The 27567-nt window shown below is 38.4% G+C and overlaps 1 protein-coding gene and 1 pseudogene across 1 annotated transcript in view; one reads left to right on the plus strand and one right to left on the minus strand.

Annotated features, from left to right (window-relative positions):
• Positions 1 to 235: 235 nt before the first annotated feature.
• On the minus strand, positions 236 to 354 carry LOC112483651 (annotated as a pseudogene).
• A 16471-nt stretch (positions 355 to 16825) lies between these two features.
• HAS2 (hyaluronan synthase 2) overlaps positions 16826 to 27567 on the plus strand; it is a 25187-nt gene continuing 14445 nt past the window's right edge. Inside the window, exon 1 of the mRNA XM_006916584.3 lies at positions 16826 to 17448. The gene's annotated coding sequence lies outside the window, so the exon portion shown is untranslated. The remainder of the gene's footprint in view (positions 17449 to 27567) is intronic.

Raw genomic sequence — 27567 nt, forward strand, 5'->3', positions numbered from 1 at the left:
TGCATCTGCTATAGAGCATAGTAAGCCCATAGACAACAAAGATTGTTTTATTTATTTTTGTATTATTCATGGTGCATGAAAAATGCTAAAATAGGGGTTTAATGAATATCTGAATATAATGAACCACCTCCTCAATAAAAATCAATACATAAAAAAATGGTTCGTTTTTTTTTGAAATTCAAAAACAATCTGAGCCTGAATTTTTTTGTTTGTTTGTTTGTTTGTTTGTTTTTAATGCCTACAACACCTGGTATCCCTAGGTGGTCTCCCATTCAAGTATTAACTAGGCCTGACCCTGCTTAGCTTCCGAGATCAGATGAGATCAGGCACGTTCAGGGTGGCATGACCCTAGACTGACCCTGAGTTTCGATTAAGGTCATTATTATCACATCAGTTTTATGAAAACAGAAACCAAAGTTTGGAAATGTTAAGTTTCTTGCTCAAGATGACACAGCTATTAAATGGTGGAGCTAGTATTCCAATCCATGTCTGGCAAGCTTAGAATCTAAATCTTTATCTACATCTCTTGAAGATATTTGTAACTGTGGGTACAATATTAACAAATAAGGAATCTTGAGTTAAAAAAAAAAAACACTTTTGTAATGTATCGATGTTACAGAAATGTAAAAATTTTTTTAACACAATTGGAAATTTAAAAATTTTTGAGTTTGAACATTAATCAATTCTTCTCTTCAGAACCTACCTACTCTTTCAAAATACTCAAAACGACTGAGACTTTATTCTTTTCTTTGTCCACTCTCTTCAAACTGTATTTCTTGAGCTAAACTCAATAGTCAGAATTAGGTAAGCTAGTAAAGAGAATAATGGAAATATTCATCATCAGTTGGGTTGTCTTTTTTTATCGAACACTTTAACAGAAGAGTTATCTCCCAAAGTTTATCTTCTCCTGATACAATTGGATCTTTTACCATGATCTGAGTCCACGGGATGACCTGTCAGATTTGAAAAGCAATAAATACAGTGAAGTCCAGTTTCCTGGGAAAGATCAAATGTTTTGAGTTTGACTTCCTCACATTTCAGAAGGAAAAGACCGATGGATTACTCATTGATATTTTTCCTTTGTATGTTTTGTTAAATTTTTTTTAAGCAGGCTGTGAAAAGTTGTTGTTCATTAATGAAACTCAGAAAGTAGTCAAATCCTTTGAAGTTTAAGACAGCATCTGTTTCACTGTCCAAAGAGAGTAGAGAAATTAACATCTCCATCACATGGGTTTCAATGTAATTCAAGAATTACCACCCAGAAGTTGCAGGTGCAAGGATATAGCTAGCTTTGTTTTATAAAGCATATTCGTCTGTGTGTGTATGCACACACACGTGCAAAATAAAGACCAAGTCTCATAAAATGTATATTATAAAAGGTAAGTTACGAATGCATTGATGTTAGGTTAAAATTACTCTTCAGGTGGATTTTTCTCAGTTACCTGCCAAAGCCATTTAGAATCAGTTGAAAATGATCTAGGTCCTATTGTGGAAAAAATATCTAAACTTTCTAAAGGACAGCTTAACTTTTCTAGCTCAGCTAATTAATTGCAAAAGATGTTTAAAAGTAAGAAATCAAATTCGAGGAGTGTATAGAAGACGCTATCTCTCTTATCCTTCCCAATTAAGATTTAAAAAGTTAAATTTGAGTATTAAAAATAATGATAAATGTTTTATTTTAATTTTAACTTTGAATATAAACACATTAATGTGTCAGTCTTTTCTTGTACAGTTATGGCATTTTGGGGAAGAGGAGGCATAAGTCAACTAATCTGTGCCATCTATCTTTTATAAGCCTTATTAACAATACCACTTCTATAATTTCCAGTTTTGGTTTCCTTAGAGTGGAATAAAAAGTCTAAAAATGCTTGGAACATAATCTTAATGCAAAAACCTTCAATATTTTTAACAGTTTTTCATTCGTGCATTCATACCTAACTTGATAGCTATTATTTCAAACAATGTTAGTTTTTATGTATCCATTAATTCTCCCCCCCAACACACATACATTAGGATTTGTTAATTTATGTATAATTTAGTCAATTAAGTAATCACAGTAATAGCTGTCAAAAATGGAGTAAGCTTCCACATCTAAAAAGTTAGAATAGATATTTTTACTACTAAATACAGCTAAAAAAAGTTGGAAATTATATATAAGACAAATGAAGACTTTGAAAGGTATAGAAAATAAGGCACATTGGCTAGAGAACTTAGGATCTAAGTAATGACACAGTGTACGTTTCTTGTGATTTCTTGTATTGTCACATATCTCAGATAGAGAGCTGAAGAAGTGGCCACCCAAAAATGCCAACAAATTCAAACAAAAATTTAAAAAAAAAAGCCCCCCTGAAGTCTTTTCTCTATAGCCAAAGGAGTAGGAAAGGGCAAACTAGTAATACGGAAAACTTTTAGACAAAAATTGCTCTCCTCCAGCCAAACACCACAGGGAAAAAACAAAAAACAACTGTGATGCTACCTCCGATCGTGCCAGCAAATGTCAAGGGACAGCCTATATTCCCACCTTTATCAGGTCGTAGCAAGGTGCTCCAGTTCCCCCACGCTTCTGCCAGGTTGGGTCAGAGAAGAATGAGCAGGAAACCAGTCCTGCCAGCCTGGCTGTTATGAGGCTCTCTTTCTTGAGGTGTCAGTGGAGATGATGTCGGGAATCTGGACCTCCACTCCATTGGCTAGTAATGAGGCTCCACTGTACTCCACGCTGGAGTGATATCAGTGCAGGTACCGGACTTTTACCACTGCCCAGCAGCAAGGAGGCTACACCCTTCCGCAACCCATGGTGTCAGTGGAGGACATGTCAAGGGTAGCAACACACTCACTACTCCACTCCCAGCCAGGGATGTGTCAGTCAGTGGAGGCCTAAGGATGAGCCAAAAACCCCACCTGCACCAAACAGCGATGAGGGGTACTTCCTCAAATGTCAAAGATGGCCAAATGGAGAATCTGAATTAATAGTCTATTCTGGCAGTAGTGAGGTGATACACCTCCTTCCCCTGCCAGAGAAATGTCAGAAAAAAAACAAAACAAAAACTGAAACGGGATTTAAAGAAAATCCAGAGTCTCATCACGTAATACCCCAACTGTCCAAGTTTCAAATGAGAATCACTCTTCATATCAAAACCAAGAAGATTTCAAAATGTGTGAAAAAAAGACAATCTGTAGATAGCAATACAAAGATGGCAGATATGTAGAATTATTTGACAACGATTTTAAAACAGTTATTATTAAAATGTCTTAATGAGCAATTATGAGTACATATGAACAATTTTTAAAAATAGAGTCTCAGAAAAGAACCAGAAAGTTTCAGAAAAGATATAGAAGATACAAATGAAACTAAAATAGAAAATTTAAAACTGAAAAATACAATAAAACAAAACTCCATGTAAAGTTTCAATAGCAGAATGGGGGGACAGAGAAAATAGTCTATGAACTAGAGAATAGAACAATAGATATTATCCAGTCTGAAAAACAGAAAAAATATAGACTGAAAAAAAAATGATCAGAACTCCAGGAACCTGTGGGACTATCACAAAAGATCTAAAATTTGTGTCATTGGAGTTCTAAAGAGAAAGGAAAGAAAAAAAATGGGTCCAAAAAGCACTTTGTGTCTTCTCCACAAATATTAATAAGCACAAGCCTCAACCATCTGAGAGGATAAATTTAACTTGTTACCCATCTCATGGCTAATAATTCAAAATGAAGGCTAGGAGGTCTCTATGTCTCTTTGTATGTTCATGTGCGTTGTGTGGTATATTCTATCTTCAGATGGAGTGTTAGTTTGTAAAAGAGCTCTATTTAATTGGCAAAAACAAACAAGAATTTCTATAAAATTTCTCAAAAATATAATAAGAACTAACCCAAATGCTTTTCAGGATCATATGAACTGGGGAAACATTTGATACTAAAGCTGGTTTGAATTTGGGTTGGTTAAATAGGCATGTCTTTGGAGTGATAAGCATTAAATATAATACTTTTATTCTATCTGGGTTTATTAGTCAAATAAGTTCATGTTATCTCTATTGCAAAATTTGTCAGCAAGAAAAATAACTGTATGATGAAATTTTCTTTTTCACAAAATTATTTATTACCCAATATTAATTGACCTACTCAAGATTAGATCAGAGCATGTCATCCAGGAAAACCAGATATATATCAAGTAAAATCTCATCTAAAACAAAATTTAAAGGTTTTTTGATTAAAGAATATTTTAAATTAATTAAGAATGTTATTATTATTTAATAAAATTAGCTGATAGTTATATAAATATTTAACAAAATGGAATATAAGACACAATATTTTTATAAGAAAATTATCTTCTTATTTATTTGTTCTTATTTAGGTATAGTTGGTATATAGTGTTATATTAGTTATATTAGTTTCAGGTGTACAATATAGTGGTTCAACATTTTTATACCTTACAATGGGAACATGCCACTAATTCTAGTGCTCACCTGTCACTGTGCAAACTTATCACAATATTATTGGCTATATTTCCCTTCATCTTTTTTATCCATACCTCTATCCCTCCCCATGATGATAAAATTTTCATAAGTCATTTCAACATAATTCATAAAAGCAAATAAATTAAATAAATGTAAGTAGGATGAAAAGGTTTTTTAGATAAACTCTTTAGCAATAATTGTGTTTTACGTGTACTTAAAAATGGTATCCTAAATCTCTTCGGTAACTTGAACCTTTAAAGTTTTCCTAGCTAAATTAAATGATGAATAGTCATCGAATATCTAGATCACTTCCAAACAAGATAAAATAATGAAACATTAATTACATAGGTTTATCTGTTTTTTCACTTCTTATTATAGAGGAACTAATGATATTTGGGTTTGCTAATAAACATATTTTCTGCCTCATTAAAAATTGTACTATGAAAAACCATATATTTCTAAAAATTATGGAATGTATTTATAAATTTATCAATCTAACAAACACCGGTGTAACAGCCAATTCACAATTGCTTACTTCTTAGTTTTCACCAGAAATTAAAGTTTCTAAAAGTTAAAAATTCTAATATATGTAATTAAAACCACAAAAAAAAAAGAAGAAAAACCGCTATATATGAGAAAAATAGAATATGTTTTGGCTTAAAAATAAAAGGTATGAGATATGGAGATGTATTTCATTAAGAAGAATTAAAATAATTTTGTCCTGCTTACTTCTGAATGGTTAAGAGAACAAGAAACAAACTAAAAGTTACAAAATTATAAACAATTTATGAAAAATAAATCTTGAGAAAGAAATTTATGTGTGATCAAGCTGAATAATATTGAAAAAATTTGTTAGAGGGTTTTTAAAAATAATCTTTTATATCAATAGTGTACTAAAACTTAATATTCTTTCAGCAAAAAAAAAAAAAAAAGGACAAATTTTTCTGTACTATTAGTGCACTCCTAATACTGGGAAAAGCTTTCTTCCTAAAAGAAAGATTCTGTTTTAACAAAATTATTTTCTGTGTTTTATGTTGTCTCATTCTAGTCTTTGCTAACTTAAGAAAACTAAATCTTCTCAATAGTAAGAGCTAATCTTCTATATTCGAAATGCTTTCACTGATTGGAAAACCAAGACGACTACTTTGTTTTCCCAACTTCTGGAACCTGAAACTTCTCAGAAAGTTTCAAAGGTCGAACTGATGAGATTCAGAATTGGCCTCTCCAATATGGGCCACTTTGCCAGGTGAATTCTTTTAAGCTGAAGGCAATCAAGACTCAAAGAGCTCATGAGATTTTACCTCCTCTTTAAAGAACTTCAACATGGCACCTTGACCATTAAGAGTCATTACCACAGATAACTTTATATGACCTATTTATAAGGCAGTTTAAACATCTTAACATCTGCTCTTCTTGTTGACCTACAAATAACCTAACTCCTTTCTAAAAATCATCAAGATGCCTTACCTCGTCCTTAGTTCTGAACACCATATATACCTCATTTTAACTTTCTGTCCCTGAACCTCTCATGTATGTGGGGTTTCTGATCCTCTGATTTATGTGAGGGTCCCATACTTATGTATGTAATTAGATTTGGTTATTTTCTCCTGTAAATCTGTCTCTTAGATTTAATCATTAGACTAGCGAAAGAACCTTGAAGGTTTCTACCTTCCCACATTAGTAAGAGATAAATGGGAAGGATGATTATGAACATTGAGCCAGGCAGAGATGGAAAATGTATTTAGGCAGAAAGGACAAATGGACTAAAAGATACTAAGATGGAAATAAGTTCTAACGTGTTTAACATAGTGTAGTGTAAGTGGGAAAGTTTGCTTTCAGGTTGGAAAATTGAAGGCCAGATCAGATTAAGGAGCTGGGCCTTCGCTAAATTGACAATGGGAAGTGGTGGTATTTTAGAATCAGAGAATGGCATACTCAGATTACACAGTGGAACAATTTAGCCTTATATGGATGTCCTGCTATATACCTGGTAGAACCATCCTTAAATCCAGGCATGAAGGGCCCCTGTCCTGAGCCTACTTCCGGAGCCAGCATATAGGCTTTTACCTGGGATTAGAGGTTAGAATTCCAAAAAACGGTGCAGTGGTGCCTGATTTTAGAAACTGTGGATGAGGTTGAATGTGCAAGCTGGTGTATTCAATGCATGCGTGCAAGGCCCATCATATTACAGGATGTAGCCAGGGCTGGGGGAGAAAAGTAAGATGGGCTGAGGACTGGAGCAGGAAATTGGCACAAGGTGCTGGTGGCTGGTAGTATGTTCTTGCACTTGATATACTGAGGTGTTAGAGAATTCCCAATTGGAAACTGGACTCACACACTTTTACGAAGATGTATTTGCTGTCAAGGCAGAAAGAACTAATTTTATTAACTACTTTGGCAACTTGATTTATGAATATTAGGCATTTGGACTGCTAAAAAAAAAAAAAACCCAAAATTCAACTGAGTAAATCCAAAGATCTAATTGGCTTTATTAAGGGACTCCTAAATCAAGCAGCATCCCAATTAGCAACTGGGAGGGCATTCTGAGGGCTTTTACAAAACGAGGGTTTTTATAGGAAGAAGGCTGGAGTAAAGGAGCTATTAATGAGAGAAAAAGAAAGGATTATTTTGGGGCTGGGACATCCTTTTTTTGGAAGGGGGGAACATAAGGGTTTTTATCGTGCAGATAGCCTCTCCCTTCTGTGGGGGATGGAGAAGGCCCATGTGACAGGTTACCTTACTGGCACTTGGCCAGAAAATTCCAGACTGGTTGGTTAAAATTACATTTCTGGGAAAGGTGGAAACTGCATTAGGTCATGTAGTAAATCTAGATTTGGCGTTATGGGCTTTTATCATGAGCTATGCTTTTTGGGGCCTGCGTTCTTTTCTTTAGCAAAACACACAGCGTGTGAACCTTTATTAGCAGTGCTGCCCATGTTCATGGCAAGACTGTGGATGGACCATAGTAGATGCTTAAGTAAATTTTGGTGAATGAATACTTGGCAACAATGAACATAATGACTTGAAATTAGGAGAGACAGCAGAATTTCCATCTGGCCAGAATTTCCAAGAGAAAAACTCTTCTGCTATATTCCAATTCAATACAGTAAGTTAAACAGAATAAATTCAGTGATTTGGAAGAGAGTTGGGAAGCCATGTTCAAGTTATTATATTTAGAAATGTGAATTAAATAAAGACATGACAAATAGTAAATGTCTCCATCTCTCTGTTCTAAAAGCAGAAGTGTAAAGGTTTATTTTTAGTTAACCATGTATTTTTGGACATTCCTACAAAGAAATTTGTCAGAAAGCCCTGACATAAAAATTCTTGATTCAATTTGCCCTGAATCACTAACTCATTGTGTGTGACCTGGGGCACGTCACTTGACCTCTCAGCACCTCAGAGCATTCAGCTGGACACACGGGTGTAAAAACAAGACTGTGCTAAAAACCAGACGCTCCACCTAAGTTAGTTTCCCTAGGTAAATACATTATGGAAGAAAAAGAACATTCAACATTCCACCCTTTCAAAGAAGTATTTTTAAATTGTCTTTCATTCTTCTTAAACATAAGACTGTCTATAACTTAGGAAGATTTTGTGAATACTCATACAGAAAATTCATTCTGAAGAACACACTTACTGCTGGTACTCAGTTAGTACATTAAATGGATTTTCTTTAGAAATTTCTTGAAAAAGCTCTAGCTTTTAAGTTTTCAAGAAGAGTTGAAGAGTTTTTAAAACTTTTTGAATTCTGAGTGTCAGACCAACTCAAAAAGAGTATGGAGGCTTTGCTAAAAGTAAATGATAAAGATTTCATCAAGGGTCTTAGGGTTTGCAAAGTGGAAATACAAGTAGGCAATACCCAGAGTGTCCTGAAGAAGAAAAGCAAAGAGTTCTTAAGAGTAAAAAGTGGATTATTGAGAATACTGAGTCCTACATTCTGAGCCCCTGCATTGGTCTGACGTGGTAATCCTTGATAAATCCGCTGGGCTGGATACTGGACACCAGGTCACCTGAATATGTGAATGTTCTTTGCTTAGTCATTCAGGGAGTAACCAGATGGTTACCTGGAAGCCTAATGTATATCCAGGCATGCTGACACAGGACTGGAAAGTTAAAAAGTTTACATTCCCAGGCTAGTTAAAGAAAAAATAAAATTATTTCCTTATGCCTCAAGTTACTTGACTTTAGTAATTCAGCAGCTTGACTGTTGTGACTCCGTTTTATTTCTTTACTCTCCTCCTCATGACCATAATCTAGAAATGTGGAGTGGCAGGTGGCCTTCCAGAAGACCGGAAATTGAACATCTGCACTGCGACCTAGGAGTGACTTCTTAGGCACCTGTTTCAGCCTAACCCTGTTTTCAACAACACCAGTAATGATGGTTAACATTTATTATACACTTATCAGAGCTTTAGATAGAGAATTTTATTTATTCTCCACATGAACTTCTAAGGTATGGTTTTACTACTATTCCCACTTTACCAGAGAGAAACTGAGGCTTAGAGAAAATAAGCAATTTGCCAGAGATCACATAGGTAGTAGGTGTGGGGGTGCCCAAAGCAGGTAGTTTAAGTCTAGAACCTTCACTTTTATACTTGATATTGCTTCCCCTGTGGTAGAAACCACTGCATTAACAGGCCAGTAGATAACCTATTGACTACGCAAACTTCATGTTTAAGACACACATACTACGATTAAACAGAGGCAGTCTTTGGAATTCACAATTGTATTTTGTAGAAAGGGCATTGTTACTTTTTTGTTATCCAGGTAGATTTAAGGAAAGAATTCTGATTTTAAAGAGCTATCGGTAAAAAGTCCAGAAAAGTGCTTTCTTCAACTACAGTATCTCTAAAGCAAAAGTTCTTAAGCTTCAGAGTGCCTGCGAATGACCCGAGGTAACTTCCGAAATAGGCATTTCCCTGTGACTCGCCATTGTAAATTCTGATAAAATAGGTGTGGAGTTTGGACATGGAATCTGAGATGAAGGCTGCCCTCAGTCCATACTTTTTGAGAAACACAGCCTTAAATTTCTTTTCACCTCTGATATTTGGAGCCATCTGGCTTTTCAAAACAAACAATGAGGCTACTTCCCAAATTGCTTAATTAGAAGCCCAACAAACTTGGTGTGAACAAACAACAGGTGCTGTCTGCAAGAGCTGAGTCAGGAACAAGATCAAAATATGTCCCAATTCTTGGCTTAGGCATAATATATAAACGAAATCTTTGCGCACTACATTCTAAGACCCACTCTGATCGGGGTTGAACTCTGAAACTTTAAAGTACCAGAAAGAAAATGCTATAGGAGAGAACATTCCTATAATTCAGAATAATGTAATTCCCTCGAATAGCATCACAATCACTTGCTTTTATCCCCCAAATTACCCTGCCATCCTTAGTAGGCAGGATATGACTAATGTAATGCATGGAGTCACACTTTGGAAAGGCATTTGTAGGACAGAGAGCTTGGGTACCAGCCTTCAAGTGCTGAAATGGTAATTCTGCTAATTCGGTCTTGGAGTTAAGCCTCTTGGATAAAGGTAGGAAGTCTCACTTTACTAAATTGGTTTAGGGTTTTCTTTCCAGGGATTTCAACCACTTGTATGTATTTGAAGGCAGACTTCTCCTGAAAGCTTGGAATAGTTTGAATTTTCTTGCCTGCCTAAAATTATAAAATCAGGTTTCAATGCCCAAAGAAAGGGAAATGTAATGGATTCTTGAACAATCTTATATTCCCAAATTCCTATTCCTCTTGACTGGCTTTCTCTAAAATACCTAAGATTTCCTTTGAGATTCCCCCTCCCCTAAATGGATGCATTAAAAAAATTGTGTGAATTATTAGAGAATATAAAAGGTTGCTTAGTTTTTTTCTCTGTCTTCCTTTTAAATCTTTAAGTATATGATGTGGTTTCTAATTAATTAGGGTTTCATAGTATTTCCCAAGACTGCACATGCTTCTTTTGGGAAGGGAATTTTTAATCTGTCCATGAACAGTTTTGAGGGAAAGAAATCTGTGACCTCCCTAAAATTGTATGAAAATTTTTTAGTACATATTCACTTTTCTGGTAACAAGGGTCATTTAAAAAATTATCAGCGAAGGATCTCTCTGCCTAGAAAATTTGAACAACTACCTCTGCTAATAAAAATAAATTAGTTTCCAAAAATTAAGCATATCTTTTATTAAGGTTTTAAGAAATTGGAAAGTTTGTTAAGTTTTTCAGGAATCACATGAAATGCCACACAATCTCCAAGGAAATTTATTTAAACAATGTAGTTACTTAAATCTATTTCCGCAATCAAGACTATTAGCAACTGCTTGTGGACAGACATTTCAAAACCTTCTCCTTAGCCATTGCAACTGAGACTATTAAAATATCAAAGAACAATTAGATTGCAGACTTGCACCTTGAGTAACGCTTTCTGCTTTTACTGATTTGCCATGTAAAATGTAAACCCTTGCTGACAAAAAGTTGTTGGCAATTAAATCAAAGATAATTAGTTTTCTCCTTTTCTGTAATCTGAGTCAAAGAAATGCAAGTGATAAACATGTCACTTAGGCTATGTAAAGTAACTTTTGCCCCTCCAATCAGAAACACAGACAGATTTAGAGATAATTCTTAAAATTATCTTAGTCCAATAATGTGAAAATAAAGCTCCCACAAATTTGTTCAGTGATATAAGGTATATTTCCAAAATATAAAGGTTCTTTTTTCTTTTAAATCATCCAGGTGGTTGTATTTGTGTATTTTATTATCAAATCATAATTATTAATCTCAGGTACTTTTGAGTATCCACCTTTTAGGGTTTAGACTAAGTCATAATACTTTAAACTTAGTTTTTTCATCTGTGGAGAGATGTTGAAAAACGATGAAAGAGGGTCTGATGATGATTTTTGCCCCTTTCATTTGGGTAATTCTTAAAACCTGGCTCGAATAATATTTAGTCTACTTTGAAATGATCAATGATTGATAAATTACTACTCTGATAGAGATCTTCAAAACCTCTGATGAGAAATAAAACTGTCCTCTCTACCTAAATCAATGAAGCAACAAATAATTTGATCTCTTCCAATCTGTTCATTCTAACGTCCTGGGTGTCTGATGCTTCGATATCACTCTCTATCCCCATCTTCAAATATAGTAATAAACATGGCGATGCCGTCTCCAAAATTTTGTCTGAATTAACTCTAGAGCCTCAAGAGTCTAGCCTTGGAGTTAACTTTGTGGCACTGGAAAGCTCTTTGTATCAACCAACCTGGGAAGTGGAAATTTAAATTCCAGGTCAATCTCTTTCCATCTTTGCAAAATTCTACTGTTCGTGAAGCTGAAATATGTTGTGTTTTAATCTCCACTGGTGCACAGTCTTAGGGTCATAGAGAACGTATTAAATCTTACATGTGATATCCAAGCCCTGTAAAGGTTTTCCAACGTCAGATTCTCTGAGTCTTCTTTGTGTCATCCTAAGCATTTCTAGTCCCAATATTTATGCCTCATATGACAGGCTTACTATTGATATTGCTCTTCTCACTGCTCAATCTCAATATGCAAGTTTGTCTATGTTCTTAAAGTAAAATACCCAGATTTGTATATTGCTATATTTGGTTTGCTTAATATAAAACAGTATTTTCCAAAGCGTAGTATACAGACCCTTGGGGACCCCAAGACCTTTTGAGGGGATCCATAAGGTCAACACTTTTTATAATAATACTAAAAAATTCTCTGCATCTTTTACTTTGTTGACATTTATACCGATGGTGCAAAAATAATGGTGAATAAAGCTGCTAGTGCCTGAGCATGAAATAAGGCAGTGGCACCAAACTGTACTGTCAATCTTTATATCCGTTACCTCCACACACTTACAGAGAAATAGAAAACATACTGCATTTAAGAGAGTTCTTGATAAAGCAGTAAAAAAATATTAGCTTCATTAAATGTCAACTCTTGAGTATATGTCTTTTTAACATTCCGTGCGAAGAAATGGAAAGTACACAGCTTGCTGTACACTAAGCGACCTTGGTTTTCTGAAGGAAAAGCTTTCATGTGATTAAGGTGTGAGCTGAGCTAGCCACTTTTATCATGGAATATCATTTTTACTTGAAAGAACAACTAACCGCCAAACTACTATAATTCAGACTTGGGTATCTGAAAGATATTTTATTTTCTTGAAGAACGAATGAAGTGCACTGGTCGCTACAGTAAAAACAACTAACCATGTTTGTTGCCAGTGATAATATCTGAGCTTTCAAGAGAAAGTTAGAATTTTGGAGAACTTTATTTGCTGCCATGACCGTGATAGTTTCCCAATATTTGAAGACTTTTTGGATGAGATCAATGGTGATTTTAATAATTGTGACTTTTAAAATGTTTGGAATAATGAAGTATGTCAACATTTTGAAAATCTGCATAACTCAGTGAACTGATGTTTTCTAAATGATCAATACATAATATTACAAATTCATGAATGACTGTGAAAGATGCATTTAAGTGTAAGATAGGCCAACGGGTTTTAATGTAACAGAGTATGCAAAGTTCATTCCTATTGCTTTAGATTCAATATTGCAATTCACCTTTAAAAAAGGTCACATTTGTTCAGTTCTGATATACCGTCAAATAAGAATATCTAAAAATACTATTAAAATACTTCTTCGTTTCCCAATTACACATGTTTGCGGCCAAATTATTTATATATATTTCAATTGTTGTTTTGGTTGAAGTATATGTTCTTCATACACAAATAGCAAATAGGAAAATCAGCTGAGTTTTATAAAGCCAGATAGTAGAGATTTGCAAAAATGAAAATGCCATATTTCACAAAAATATGTTAAGTTGACGTCATTGCATTTATTATTTGAAATGAATTAACAAGTTATTTAAAAACTTTTCAGTCAGCTTTTATTTTTCAATATGTATGTACTGATACAAATAAACCTTAAAAACAAGTTTTGTGACGTCCTCAACAATTTTTTAAGACTGAATAGAAGTTTTAATATAAGTTTAGGAACCACGTATACAGAGAATTACAAAGGTACTAAATCCTCATTCTCCATACTTTGTCCATCACACATATGACCATTTGCTTTATGTTGTATGAGGGAGGTGTGGAGGCCAAAAAAATAATACTTTTCCTACTACCTTTTAAATTCTTCTAGCTGGGCTAATAATCAAATGGACAGAGATAGATTAACAGGAGAAATCAAATTTTAATGTGAGCATGGGGCATTCGCATAAGCGTGAAAATTCCAAGGACAGAGAGACAGGAGAAAAGAGGAGCGGAGATGGGGTTGCAAAGGAAGTAGGTGATTTACAGGTAATTGAGGAAGAGCAGAACATACACGGCAGGCAAATTATTGCTTCAGTGGGACACAGCGGGTGATCTAGCTACCAGGTCCTGTCTGGAGCCCTCCCATCCACCCATACTCAATTCGAATAAGGCTAAGGTTTTAAAATTCTAAGATTTTTCTCCCTGAAGCAGGCCTTTCCATCTGAAATCTCTCAGGCAGGAAAGGGGAGAGGGGGAGGTCAAAGGTTCTTTCTGAGTGTTTTGTTTGTTAATAACCAGCTTAAAGTCAATATCCCAAAAGGCAGGTTTTAGGGTGGCAAAACTTGATCTCCTTCAGAGATCGCCACACTGACTCAAGTAAGACTCCTACCGACTTCTTAAGTTCTTTGCTTGTATAGCTGAAAACATAATATAGGTTGAATAAGGTACGTCTTAGGATGTCAAAACCTGAAACATCTGTCATCCTCTGATACAAACGGCTCATGTTTAAAATAGAAGTTACAATTTAAATGAATTATTGAATGTTATTTAATTGATTGGTGCCAAAACTTGTTAGTGAACGTGGATTTCACCTCTCCTAATTGTTGCTTTTGGATTGGAACTAGGTGTCTGGTAGCCATGCTTCAGGCCTGGGACTCAGAAAGGAATCTCGGTTAAATGTGAAGGGTTGGGGTGTATCCATGGGCACAGAATAATTCAAACGATGAGAACCAGTGAGATCAAATAAGAGAGCACAGGATAAAACCTTAGTTAATGCATATCAAGAATAATTTAAAGAACAGAAGCCTGGAGAAAGGTACTAAAGTTTTCTGAATACCTACAATGGTTATGTTGGGAACCACTTCATTACCTTAGGAAGCTCTACCTAAGCATAGAGGTTAGGCATCACACTAATCTCTAATTCAACAAATTCTATCATCATAACTCTGTAAAGCAGGTATTTTCTTATTTCTCAACTAGGAAATAACGGTCTAGAGAGGTGAGATACACTTCCAGGATCACACAAACAGGACCCGCATTACACCATCCGTCATCAAAGGTGGGATTTGCATTTTAGGCCTCCCTAAGAAAATGTGATCCAGTATTCTGCCTTCAAGGAACTTTCACCTCTGGCTATCAATTGTGTTATCCTCTTCCCTATTTGTTTTGGGGGCTTGGTGGGTGGAAGGAACTGATAGAAATGCATGGATGTGTACTTAGCTTTTTTATTCATCCACAGTGGGGGAACATTTTCCTTTGGCTTTATGGGCCATGAATTACAAGTACAAGGGGACAAACAACAAATGTGTTTTTGTTTAATAAAGAAATCCAGTTTTACTAAATGTTCTCATTCCTTGAAGTATTAGCACAGGAACAGTTAAATGCAACCGAGTAATAACAGGCAATCCTACATTACATATAATATTCATGGGAGTTTAGAGCTGAGGTTAAGCGTCCCTGTGGGGTCCCATAGCTAGACAGTTGACACCACAGTTGCCACCTCTACTCCTAAATCAGTTTAATCCGCATCATACGTAAGAGTACCTAAGTTAGATAATGTATTTTAAATTACAATTTATCATTTAAAAACTACTATAAAACTAAAAATCAAGAAGCAGGAGTCTGATTAAGTGGGATGGAATGGTGCTCTGAAATTTAAGCCAGTTCCTCTAGAGCTGAACCACCTCAGGCAGGGCTCAAACAAAGGCTGAAGCCTTGAAGGTTTGTAAGGGGAAATTGGTAAGTGGGTCTCCCCGGAGCGGTGTGAAGTCATCAAGCCAAGGTAATGCTTGCCAGAGGTGTAACCGCCCAGTCGGGGTTGGGCTGGGGGTGGGGGTGGGGGCGGAAACGCTTAGTACTTTGCAGGTTTGCCCCTGGGGACTGGATTGACTGACTACCTGGTACTGCAATAAAATACTTGACCTCTAATCACGTCCCCCCAACACCACACCCCGGGCGACGTGTTGAAAAGCATCGCTTCCAGTTTATTCGACTTTTCGGTTTTGACTTATTATTGTCTAAGATATCTGGTAAGGAAAAAGAACCCAGTTTTCAAGGACTAATAGAGTTCGAAAGAAGTCCATACCTCAAAGGAACCTTGGAAAGGCAAGAAAGAAATCTTTTACCCTATAATAATTTCAGCGGAATCTCCAAAGACCAAATAAATTATTTGTAAACTCACTCTCATTTTTTCCTAAACAGTGCCACCTACTGTCCATTTTAAGTCATCAGGAGGCAAATTGCAGAGGACCAAAGAGAGGGAAAAAAAAAAGGGCAGGGGGGAAGGACCTGAGAAAACGAACTCTTTTCAGCCTGGTGGCAGTGGAAGATGAGAAAAGGCCGTCCCATAGCAAAAATAAGTATTTTGACTCTCAAGGAGCCAAAGCCATTTAAGGCCATTCCTTTAGAAACGGCTTTTTTTTAAGCGCGCTTTTTTCGAGCCCTCGGAAGGGTGGTTTTTAAAAATTATTATTATATTTTATTTATAACGCCCGCTGTCTGCGTATTTTCACATTAGGGGACCAGGCTAAAAACTATACTAAATTATTTTTATTACTATTTTTACTTTTCCCCGCGCACCCAAGGCGAGAACGTCTGTGTAAGGGAGGCTTGGACATTTGACATGTTCTGAGTTGAAGGGAAGAATGGCGTTACCAGGTGGTGGATGGACCAGTCGCCGGCTTAAGAGTCTCAGCCGGCTTTCGGAGGCTCGGCGTACACATACACACACACACCCTCCCTGCTCTCTCACTCCCGAGCGGTTACTTTCTAAGGGCACCATTTGGCCTTAAAGCAAACTACTTAAACGCTACGGGGAGCCGATCGCGAATAGAGAATCCACGTAACTGGGGCAAGAGTCCGGAGACGTCTACAAGGCATGGTCCACCACTGGAGAAAGGAGAGACTCAGGTGGCGGCCGGCCTGTATGCCTTGCATCTCTCGGCACAAATTAGCAATCAAGTTAATTGAATTCATTGGAGTTCAGAAGCGGCCTCGAGCTCAGAGGCTTTGAATGGCCAATTTCTCTTTCTCCCTCTCCCCCTCCCTGCCTCCTGCCCGCCCGCGTTCCCAGTTCCCTCCCCTCTGGCTTCCCCAGTCCGCACCTCCCTTCTCCACTCCCGTCACCCCCCACTCCCTCCTCCGCCCTATTAAAACACCCACCAGCTCACTAGTTAAGACCCCCTTAAGTTGGAGGAGGCTGAAAAGCAACGACTGCGAGGAAGAAGTCAAGACGTCTGGAAAGAATTACCCAGTCCTGGCTTCCAGCAGCCCATTCAACCAGGGACTTGAACCAGCCCCAGCCAAAGACTTTCTCCCGATTCCGCGCTTCCTGGGTTCTGCTGAGTCTTCGCCGGGCTTTTTTTGATACGAAAAAGAGACTTTCCGATATCAGGGGAGAGGGACTGGAGGAAGGTGGGGGAAAAAAAAAGCTAAAGTTAATTTATTTTTAAAGCACATTTTTTTTTTTAATTTTAAGAATTAGAAGACTGATGTGCAACGGAAATTTCAAAGAGAATAGTAGTGAATTTTCCTTTTACAGTGGGGGAGAACCGAACCTTTAAGACTCCCCCATCCTTTTTAAATGTTGTTTTTAAATTTTTTATTTTTTTTGGCCGGTCGTCTCAAATTCATCTGATCTCTTATTACCTCAATTTTGGAAACTGCCCGCCACCAGCCCTCCGGGACCACACAGACAGGCTGAGGACAACTTTATGACCAAGAGCTGAACAAGGTACGTTACACTGGCGCGATTTGGTGAAGAAGGAGGAGGGCCCTCGACTAGGCAGGGACAGGGGAGAAATTATCCACTAGCGTCACATTTTAAAGTCAGTTTTCGACAGAAAAGTTTAAGATCTCGACATTTCCAACAGACTAAGAATCGGGATGTTTCAGATCGCTGTCAGGCTTAGTAGTGTATCTTTCGTAGCCCTGCGGCGCTCTCCCGATGTCCGCTGCCTCGCAGGGGACACAGGTAGCCTCTGCCTGGGAACCCACTGCACGTCCCAGGACGTACTTTTCCATTCCGCATCTTCCGGGGCCGCAGGGAGCTCCCGAGTTAGGAAACACGAATTTCCTCTGTGTAAGGAGAACGTATTCCGCACAGCCTCCTCCTTCCCGCTTACCTTCCCGTCCCTTTCCTTCTCCCCGCCCCCCACCCCACCCGCTCGATATGGGGAGGAAAACCCTGGAACAGCCCAGCGCATTTTACTTCCAAGGGAGAAGCCCACTTCTTACTCGTAACGCAAAGGGTTAAAGTGATCCGGGCTCCCAGAGAGCTGGGACCCCAGAAAAGGAGGGTCCTTCGCCACCTCCCAGCTGCTACTGGCCTCGCTCGGCCACTCCCCTCTCTTTCCCCGGCCTCCCCTCCTTTGCACTCCCTGCACCCCATTAAAGTGTCAGGCTGGGTCTGTCCCAGCTCAGTCCAGCTCCGGAAGCCTTACTCGGGCCAGGGGTCCTGACGCAAGCTGTGGCTGTCGCAGACCCCAGCGGGAGGAGGGCGCGCATCCCTCCTCGCCGCTCCGGGTCCGCCCACCGGCCGCCCGCCCGCCCGCAGGGCGTGCACGGGGACCGCGCGCGGCGCGCAGGCAGCTGCGAGGTCCCGGGAGCCAGTTCCGACGTGGCATGGAGCACGCTGGCGCTTCTCTCGGCAGCTGCAGCGAGGGGCACGGCTTGGCGGGGGTGTTTGGGGCGCCGTCCCGAGTGCCCAGCCCGGGGTGGGGGTGGGGGTGGGGAGGTCCGCGGGAGCCGGGGGTGAAGGTGGGAGGCGAGCCAGAGGCCGGGTAGGGATGGATAATCAACACCTGGGGCGGAATCCGTCACGCTGGTTCCCGCCCAGCACGAGCGAGGGCTCCGAAATAGGTCCCTGTGAGCCAGGGGGCGGGTCTGAAAGGAGGGTCTGTGTGAGGGCGAGAACCGGGAGGCGAGGGAGGCTTTTTCCCCCAGCCAAGGAAACGCAGCCGAGGGGAAACGGCGCTGAAAGGATAATTAAGGCTGGAAAGAGGAGCTGGGAGCGGAGAGGCGGTGCCTGGGGAGGCGGCTTTACAAGACCTGGCTCCGATTACACAGCCTTAGGTGCCAGCTCCCCCGCTCCATCCCCCACACTCCCGCGCTCAGGACTTGGACTTACCCGCCCCGCCCGCCTCCGGGACGAGCGAGCTGCTCGAGCTGCGCTTCCCAGGAGGTGCGTGTAGGAGCCCTGTCCCTGCCCAGTTCCCCGCCCTTGGGGACCGTTGCCGCCGGGTGTCTCCCAAACAGCTGCCCAGAAACGCTACACTCCTCCAACCCACGTGGCTGGCTGGGATTGCCTTTGACGTAACGCTCAGAGGGGAGGTGTGACGCAATAGCTTGGGGAACCCTGATTGGCCAGAAAGGGCTTCCCCCGAACTCGAGGCCTGAGTATATGTAGAGTTTCAGCTCAGTGTTAGAGAGTGAAGCGAAGGAAGTTCTTGGTTGGGCGTAGCTGGAGAAGTGAGGCAGTTGACCAGACGGGAAACTTTACAGCTTATTGTAGATTCCAAGGTTCCCTCCACTCCAGATTACTCGTTGCCGTGAAGGCACGTGATAACGTACCTTGGAAGGTGTTCAGAGGGATTGTGAAATTTAAGAAAGGTCATTTTAACAAAATTTAAAAGGTCAACACGTTCAAACATGCCGATGAAAGGTTTTAAATTAAAATGTGTACATTAGAATTGACTAGAACGAATACATATGACCATCAAACCATTTGTAGATACAATTTTAAATTTTACAGAATGAGGTTGAAAAGAACTCTTAAATTTTACACTTTTTCATTCCTGTGTGTCGTGCAAGTTGACGCATTCATTGCATTTTTTGCTAGAGGGTAAACGGGAGTACTCATACAACCGAGGTACAGTTTGTTTAATGTCCATCATAACCCATCCAAGGTTTCCTAGTATTTTGGCACTTTTCTTTTACACTTTCAATAAAAGCTTAACTCTTAAAGTACCTATTTTAATATGTATATTACGTCGTATACGTGTTTGCAATTTAGGACTAAATAATTCAGAATTCTAAAGAGACATTTCTGGATTACAGCATTGTAATTAGGATATCATCACTCTTATTCTCTTTAATTTATATATTACCTGAGTTGCTTGTACTGTACCTAGAACTGAATCCTTACTTTACTAGAGAAAGTTGTGCAGCTTTTCAAAAATTCAAGGTCTTAAATCGGTAACTAATATCAAATTGAAAGTCACTCTACAAAGCAAAGATGATATTTAGTCAGCCACATTTCTGGAAAACAGGAATTGTGCAATAAATAAGAAATTGTTACTAGAAAAGTAAGGCAGATTGGGTGATCATTTTTGTTAAGTCTGTGGAATAACCCCACAATATTGAATTTCATGACTACTTTCTCATATGGTTTCCTTACCGGTTACAATTTATTTTAAAATATTTTTCTTGAGTTTTTAAACACCGATTTATTTTCACTGATTCATTTATTTTCTATTAATTGTCATTGTGGGGGTGGCGATCCCTTTTGGCATAGTTATAGTACACTGTTTGCATTTTGAATCTAAGAGCAAGTAATTTGATTATTAGCTTCTTGACTTGTAATGTGGAAGCAATGGGTTAATGAAATTGGAGAACAGCGTGTAAATCCTACAGTCCCTTTCTGGGTTCACTTTTTCTTTTTTATCCCTGCACACCCTGGCTGTGTTCCACTAAGGGGCTGCAAGGACAGAGCTATTGGCAGCTGGTATGACAGCTGAATGGCGGGACAGCTTGCCATAGAAAAATCACTTCTATCACCCTTGACTTGGTTTTAATCTTTTCCTCTTGAGCAGCAATCTGCATAAGTAACATCCCATTGCATACACTTTAAGTTAGTCAAGTCTATTTTGAATGCCATCTATGTGGACATCACATATATTGCATTGCCCATGATCTAGAAAAAATGTTACCGATGAGTCAAAATAAATATAACAAGGTCATACTGTTAAACATTTTATTACTTAAATAGCTATGAATGAATGCCTCTTAAATGCATATATCTGTACTGCAGGTTATTTAAAAAATGAATAAGATGCAGTCCATGTTTTAATGGAATTCATTATACAAAAAGTATACTCAGTCGTCAAATAACCACAGGGTAAGGCAAAATATGAACTGACCCATAAGAAAAGTAAAATAATGGCTACTGTTTATCACATGTCTAATGTGTCTTAGGCACTGAGTTAAGCACTTTACATACATTTTATCTAACATCCCCTACCCCCATCCCCACCTAGCAAAGAAGACTTTATAAATAAAGGAGCCTTGTCCAGAGAGATTAAGCAATTTACTCAGTCACAGTGTTGGTAAGGGGTGTGGATGGAATTTAATCCAAGAAATAGTAAATACTATAATGCCCTTGAACTGGTCATCCTGTGTACCTGGATTAGTCAAGTTTTATGGAGTCTTAAATAGAGGATGAATCACATTTGATTGAGAGAAATCAGGCAAGATTTCATGAAGAGACTTAGCATTTGTGGTACATATGGCTGTGTGGGATTCTGACCTATAGCGTGGGTTCCAAGAGCCAATGGAAGAACATATAGAACTAAGACTCCGTGTCAAGTCTTTTTTACTTTTCCCCTTTGCCACACTGAACTTAAGGATGGAGTCTAGATGGTGAAGTTCAAGAACCAGTAGGGCAGTTGGGAGAATTGGCATCCTAGGAGAAATTGATCAATTTTGATAGTGCAGATGAAGAGAAATCTGAAACCTAAAGCCCTGGATCCAGATACAGCAAGCGTGGCTTGGGGTCTCTGCTAGATAACTGCAGTGGACTGAATAGAAAATGGCCAGCTTCAAAGCCCATAGCATGGAAACCAGAGTGTGTTCTTTCCACAAGGCAAGCTTAGCTGCATCCTTATATTACCTTAACTGGGCATTCTGATTTCTAGACGTTTAAAATCTGTATGGACTCTGACCTGGGTGGGATTTACTTTGAAAAGAAAGAATACTATGTAGTAACGTCATTGATTTTCTTGATCTGTTATAGGTAATCAGACATACTTTAGACTTTAGTCTCTGACTTTGACCACAGTACTGCGTTGATCACGCCTCCCTCTCACGCCTGAATTCGATCTTCATACCTAGGAACTGCTTAGCATTTGACTGAAAGGAATAGATTTCTGAGAAAAGCAAGAGTTTCTAAGTTTTACCTGGAACTTAAAATTGGGTAGGAATGAATCAAAATCTGTGGTTTTTCTTAATACTTTATTTTTTGTTAGGAAAAAAATTGTGACTAGTTATTGAAATTAATTTAGTACAGATATCTATAGTGCATGTGTGCAAAACAGTTGCTGAAATTGCAGGTTATCCTGAAGTGTCATGTTGAAAAATTTTAAAATCCTTACCCAAAATGATAAAATACAAAGGAAAAAAGTCTTAATGTTCTGATAAGACAGTGAAGAACGGTTGAGAAATGTCTGTTTTGAAAATAATTGGGGATAACCAATGTACTGTATACTTGACAGTAATAATAAAATAAAATGCAAAAAGAATACTTGGGGAAATTTATGTGTGAGGGTATATTCTTGTAATTGTTCCTTTAGTTACACTGTAGAGGCTAGTTAGCTGCCCCAAGGATGCACTTCAAAAAGGACTGTGATATTTTTTTTTCCAGCACAATCAAGTGATCTTTGAATTCTAAAACAAGAAACTGAAGTCTGCTAGATATTTATATTATCTCAAGGGAGAGTCATTAAGTTAATCTCAATTTTAGTCCTAAGAAAGGATTCAACAAGTGAAGAATTAATTCTCATTAGGTTTCTATTATTTGGGACTTTGGGCAATAGAAAAAAAATCTAAAAGATAGTTAAGATTACCTGACAAAGCAAACTTTAGTTTCCCCATTTCCCAGAAACGTGGAACAAATCGCTTCTGTCTAGAGCAGTAAACTGGTATCATCTCTCACATTTATAAGCATATTTTTATCAAAAGACGTAATAAGGCATAGTGGTCAAATAATCCTTGGTGTGAATATCAGCTCTACCATTAAGCAGTGTGTGTTTTACTCTGAGCCTTGGTTTTCTAATCTGTAAAATGGGGTAGATAGTACCTCCCAGGTTTGCTGTGAAGATTAAATGAAATGTTTTAAAGTGCTTAGCAAAGTGCCTGATGTATGAAAAGTGTTCAATAAATATCGATTATTATTATTTCAGAATATATATGCAAAAGGCAATTTTCTAATCATAATAGGATAGTCTGTTTTTAAAATTCAATTTATTTAAGCTAAAAACAATAAAAATAATTCACCCATTTCTCCAACCCCCAACCTTCTCACCTCCATCAACCGCCAGTCTTTGTATCTATGAGTCTGGTTTTTTATCTATCATCTATTTATTTGATTTCACGTATAAGAGAGATCACAAAGTATCTTTCCTTTTCTCTCTGACTCTGGTACAATGCCCTCGAGGTCCAGCTATGCTGTCACAAATGTCAAGATTTCATTTTTATGGCTGAATATTCCATTACCTGCCCCCTCGCAATCCCCCACCCCCCCGGCCCCCCACACACACCAATACACCAATCTTTACCCATTCATTCATTGATGGACACTTAGGTGTTTTCACATCTTGGCTCTTGGAAATAATGCTGCCATAGTCATAGAGGCACATATATCTTTTCAGGTTAGTGTTTTAGTTTTCTTCTATTTGCCTTTTCTAACTTTGTTTTCGAAAGGTCTTCTAGAACTGGTCTGGTACCCACCACCTCCACAACCATTATCTTTAGATAGCTGAGCAAGAAATTATGGAACTGGTTTTTTAAAAAAGGAAAGAAGTGCTGGATGAGAGGTACTCTAAATGGCTCAGCATAGCTTCACTGCAGCAAAGATGGGAAGGGACCTGTGTTGTCAGTCTGCAGTGACTGCCTGAGTCCAAATGGACTTATTTATTCAGAATGTATTATTGAGTACCTACTATGCGCCAGAACTCTGGTTTTATTTTTTATTTTTTGGTACAGGAATACACGTTTGGTTGAGAACACACAAGTCTATGTAGCCATAAAGTGTACATTGTACTGTTTAGAAAATTAAGCAAGGTCAGGGGACAGAGTGATAGGGGTCAAGAGAGGGCATGGTGGAGCAGTTACTTTAGAAGGGATTAGTAAGCTAAGACCTCTCAGAAGAGGTTACTTTTGGACTAATGTCTGTAGCCTTTCCCAGATGCCAACTCTACTAATTTGAACTAACTTCAGCTTTTCCCAGATGCAACAAGAAAAGACCACTTTGTGAAAGTGATAGGAACTCAGTTCTCACCACTGCACTAGGGCAGTGAGAGCAGCTGTCACTCCCTCTTATCCAACACTTGTCCTCTGGTTAATATAAGAAGGTCAAGGGGGAAAGAAATGGCTCTGATGCCCAATGACCTATAGAATCCTGCTTGGAGTATATAATCTAACAGTAAGACTTATATCTGCTCTACTGGTGGAACCAATGGAAACAAGAATGCCTTTCTTATTGAAAAACAAGATTTTGGCAGCACTGCATAGATGGAACCACCAGCTTCCTTTATGATAACCTCATTCCACGTCCCCTTTGGCTGTACCCATACAGGAAATAATATGAGCTTAGCTATCTTAGTACTGGCTGGTTTTGTATCTACCTAAGTGCATGCCAGTTCACCATTTTCCATAATGGCCGGAAAACAGTTTTTAAAGTTCTTTTCTACTCTTCTTATACAACATGTTTTATTAGACAGAAATGAAAGGTGCTGCCTATTTTGTCATGAGAGTTCAAAGCTATTCAGCAAATATTTACTGAGAATATTCTAATATTCTGGCATTATGCCACTTTGTAGATTCTATTCTTGGTTTTGTGACTTTGAACAAGTTATTTAAATACTAGAGTCTTGGTTTCCTTGTCATATATATATGTTATTTGTAACACGAGATTAACAATATATTTACCACTTAAAGTTATTAAGATGAAATAGGATCATGCTAGTCAACAAAACAAACAATTTGCCCCACTGCCTGGAACCTAATAAATGATGAATAAATGTTAGCTGACATAACAGTGGTGCCAATATATTGATATATAAAGTTACATTCATTCAGCAAATATTTACTAACTACCACCTATATGTCAGGTTGGTATTCAGTAAATAGTTTTTAAAAATATAACCCAGGTTTATGTCCTTGGGGCACATTAGTGAAAATAGATCTTTAAAAATATCTCTTGGCTTTGTGCATAAAAAATATCTCTTGGCTTTGGTGCATAAATCATTCTTTAACACTTGGTTTGGCTTAGAACTTTGCGAAGAATAGTATTTAGTGAATAATTGTTATTAAGTCCAATAGCAACTTAAAAATAAATGAATAGGTAAAGTCTGATACTGGTCAAAAAATTCAAGTTTTATATTTTAAATATTTCTGGAAGGTAGATTTCTAAATCATCTTTCTATCCAGCAGTAAGATCTTGTGATCTAGGATGAAACTAACCAGATTTTCCAATTTAACAATAAAGCCATATGTCTGACAAGGAGAGTTTGCTTATGAAACAGAGTATTTGAATTGAGGATTGTCTCAGAAAGTCTCACATATGGTGCCCATATCTATGAAATCACCCAGAGGAAATTATAAAGAAACATGTCTTGTGTGTCACTGCCTGAGATCAATGTATTCCCTCAGTAAAGCTGGCTCTGAAATGTGCCTTTTGCCCTTTGACCTGGACTGAGATGCTATGTATGTAATACTAGGCAAAAATGCAGTAACTAGCAGAAATATAAAGGTTCAATTCTAGCCACATCGCTGCAAGTTACTAGCAACTTTTCCCAGGCTTCAAAAGGACATTCTGTAGACTCCTATGATGTAAGAGGGTGTTTCCACTTCAGCTGTGGCCAGCAGATGCTATGTGAACACTTTCTGTCCACGTGCTGATAAAAGCAAGGAAAATATGAATAATGGAAAAAGAATAGCAGGCAGTTCTTTTGCTGGCTATGGTGATTTTAAACACAAGTGAAACACACACTTCAGCTTCTCCTTGGCAGAGGGTTTTAGTCTCCTTGAAATTTTTCACTCTTGTGAGAATGACTCACGTCTTGGACACGGACAAGTTCCAAGTCTGGTGTTCCCAGCACCTTTAGGCATTGGCTAATGCACCCTTGGGGAGTTTTCAGCATCCCACCAGCTGTTTTAATTAACAAGGGATGCTGTGCTCTCTTGCCTTTCACTGAAAACTCAGCATTTTACCATTCCCCAGAAGTTTGAACTTTCCGTTTGTGTGATTGCCTTTATCAGGCTCATGTGTTACATATTACGGTGTCCTGTATAAGTGCTAGAAGCGAAACTTGCATTTATTTTTATTTGCTTCTTCATTTCTTTTTCGCTTCCTTGTTAGCCAGTTCTTTAAACTATATGCATTTCTTGTTTTTAAAAACACTTTCACAAACACCAGTTTTGCTCTTCAGAGCATTCCTGAGCAAGGTGGTTGACGAGTATTGTCATCTCTATTTATTAAAGGACAATAATGTCCACAGGCTCGAATCCTGATGTCCAAGCCACAGTGAATGACCTAGGTTATATATCAGAGGGTGAACTAAATACAGAATGCATAATGGATAAACAAACAAACAAAAACTCCATTTTTTTTTCTTGATATCCTGAGTCCAAGGCAGGTTTCCTGATTGGCGGCTGGCTCCTTCCATTTGGCAGTTTAAGGATCAAGTTTAAGGACCAAGCTCCCTATATTTTGGGCTCTGCCATCCCTCTAGGACCTTGTTGATATGAGCATCAAATCTGTAGAGGAAAAGAGATCGTAGGAGGCCCCACTCCCTTATTAAAGTCCTTGTTAAAAGTGGCCCATCTCTGATTTCAGAAGGCTGGACTACCACGGCCACACCAAGCAGTCTGTGATTCAAAGGTGGGAACACAATTGGTGAGCTGCTACACTCAAGTTTCCCAGAGTATGATTCACATCTACACAGGACCACCTCAGTGTAGGACTACAGAGAGTAGAATGTGGCATTGCCTCTTGGAGCTGATCAACCTGGTGGCCACACAATTAGTAACAACCAATATAGTACTGCGTGCTATGTGGACATTCAATTTTAAGTCTTGATGCAGAATAGGAAAATATAGATTACTCATAAGAGATTTTGCAGAAATAATGACTTAGCTTTCAAAAACTAGTTGAATTTAAAATATTAAGCATTACTTATATGTAAATATAACAAAACCCCTGAAGTTGGTGTGAATGATTGAATATGAGGATACCGCATTTATACCAGTTATATCCCTCATTATAGTTCAGTCTTGGTAGAGAAGGAAAATAAGCTTTAGGGGCAAAAGAAAAATGGATACCGGGGTTTATAATAAAAAATATACAGTTGGACTCTTGAATAATGATGAGGGATAGAGACTCCTGCAGCCCACGCAGTCAAAAATCCCACTATAATTTAAGTCGGTTTTCCACCTTCGAGGATTCCCACACTCACAGCATATAAGATGACCCACTCACAGTTCAAACCTACGTTCAAGGGTCAACTGTACATCTGGTATAGAACTCCTAAAATCCTTAGAATTTCCTAAGTGCAGAGAGCCATAGAGGTGTCTTTAGTTATGTTAGTGAGGTGATTTTTGGAAGGCAGCTATGCTCACCACTATACCACCAATGCACACAGTGAGGTGATTTTTGGAAAGCTCCTAAGGATGGGATGTGTTGCCAGTGGAGCCAACTGCATGATTGGAGGATTGGAACTTCTAGTCCCACCCCCAGACCTGGGAGGGGAGAGGGGCTGGAGTTGCCATTGGCCAATGATTTGATTAATCACGCCTATGTAATGAAGCCTCCTTAAAATCCCAGAGTGGAGAGCTTCCGGGTTGGTGATTTGGGGAG

This window comes from Pteropus alecto, unplaced genomic scaffold (genome assembly GCF_000325575.1).
Source record: "Pteropus alecto unplaced genomic scaffold, ASM32557v1 scaffold164, whole genome shotgun sequence".
In the NCBI taxonomy this organism is placed as follows: domain Eukaryota; kingdom Metazoa; phylum Chordata; class Mammalia; order Chiroptera; family Pteropodidae; genus Pteropus; species Pteropus alecto.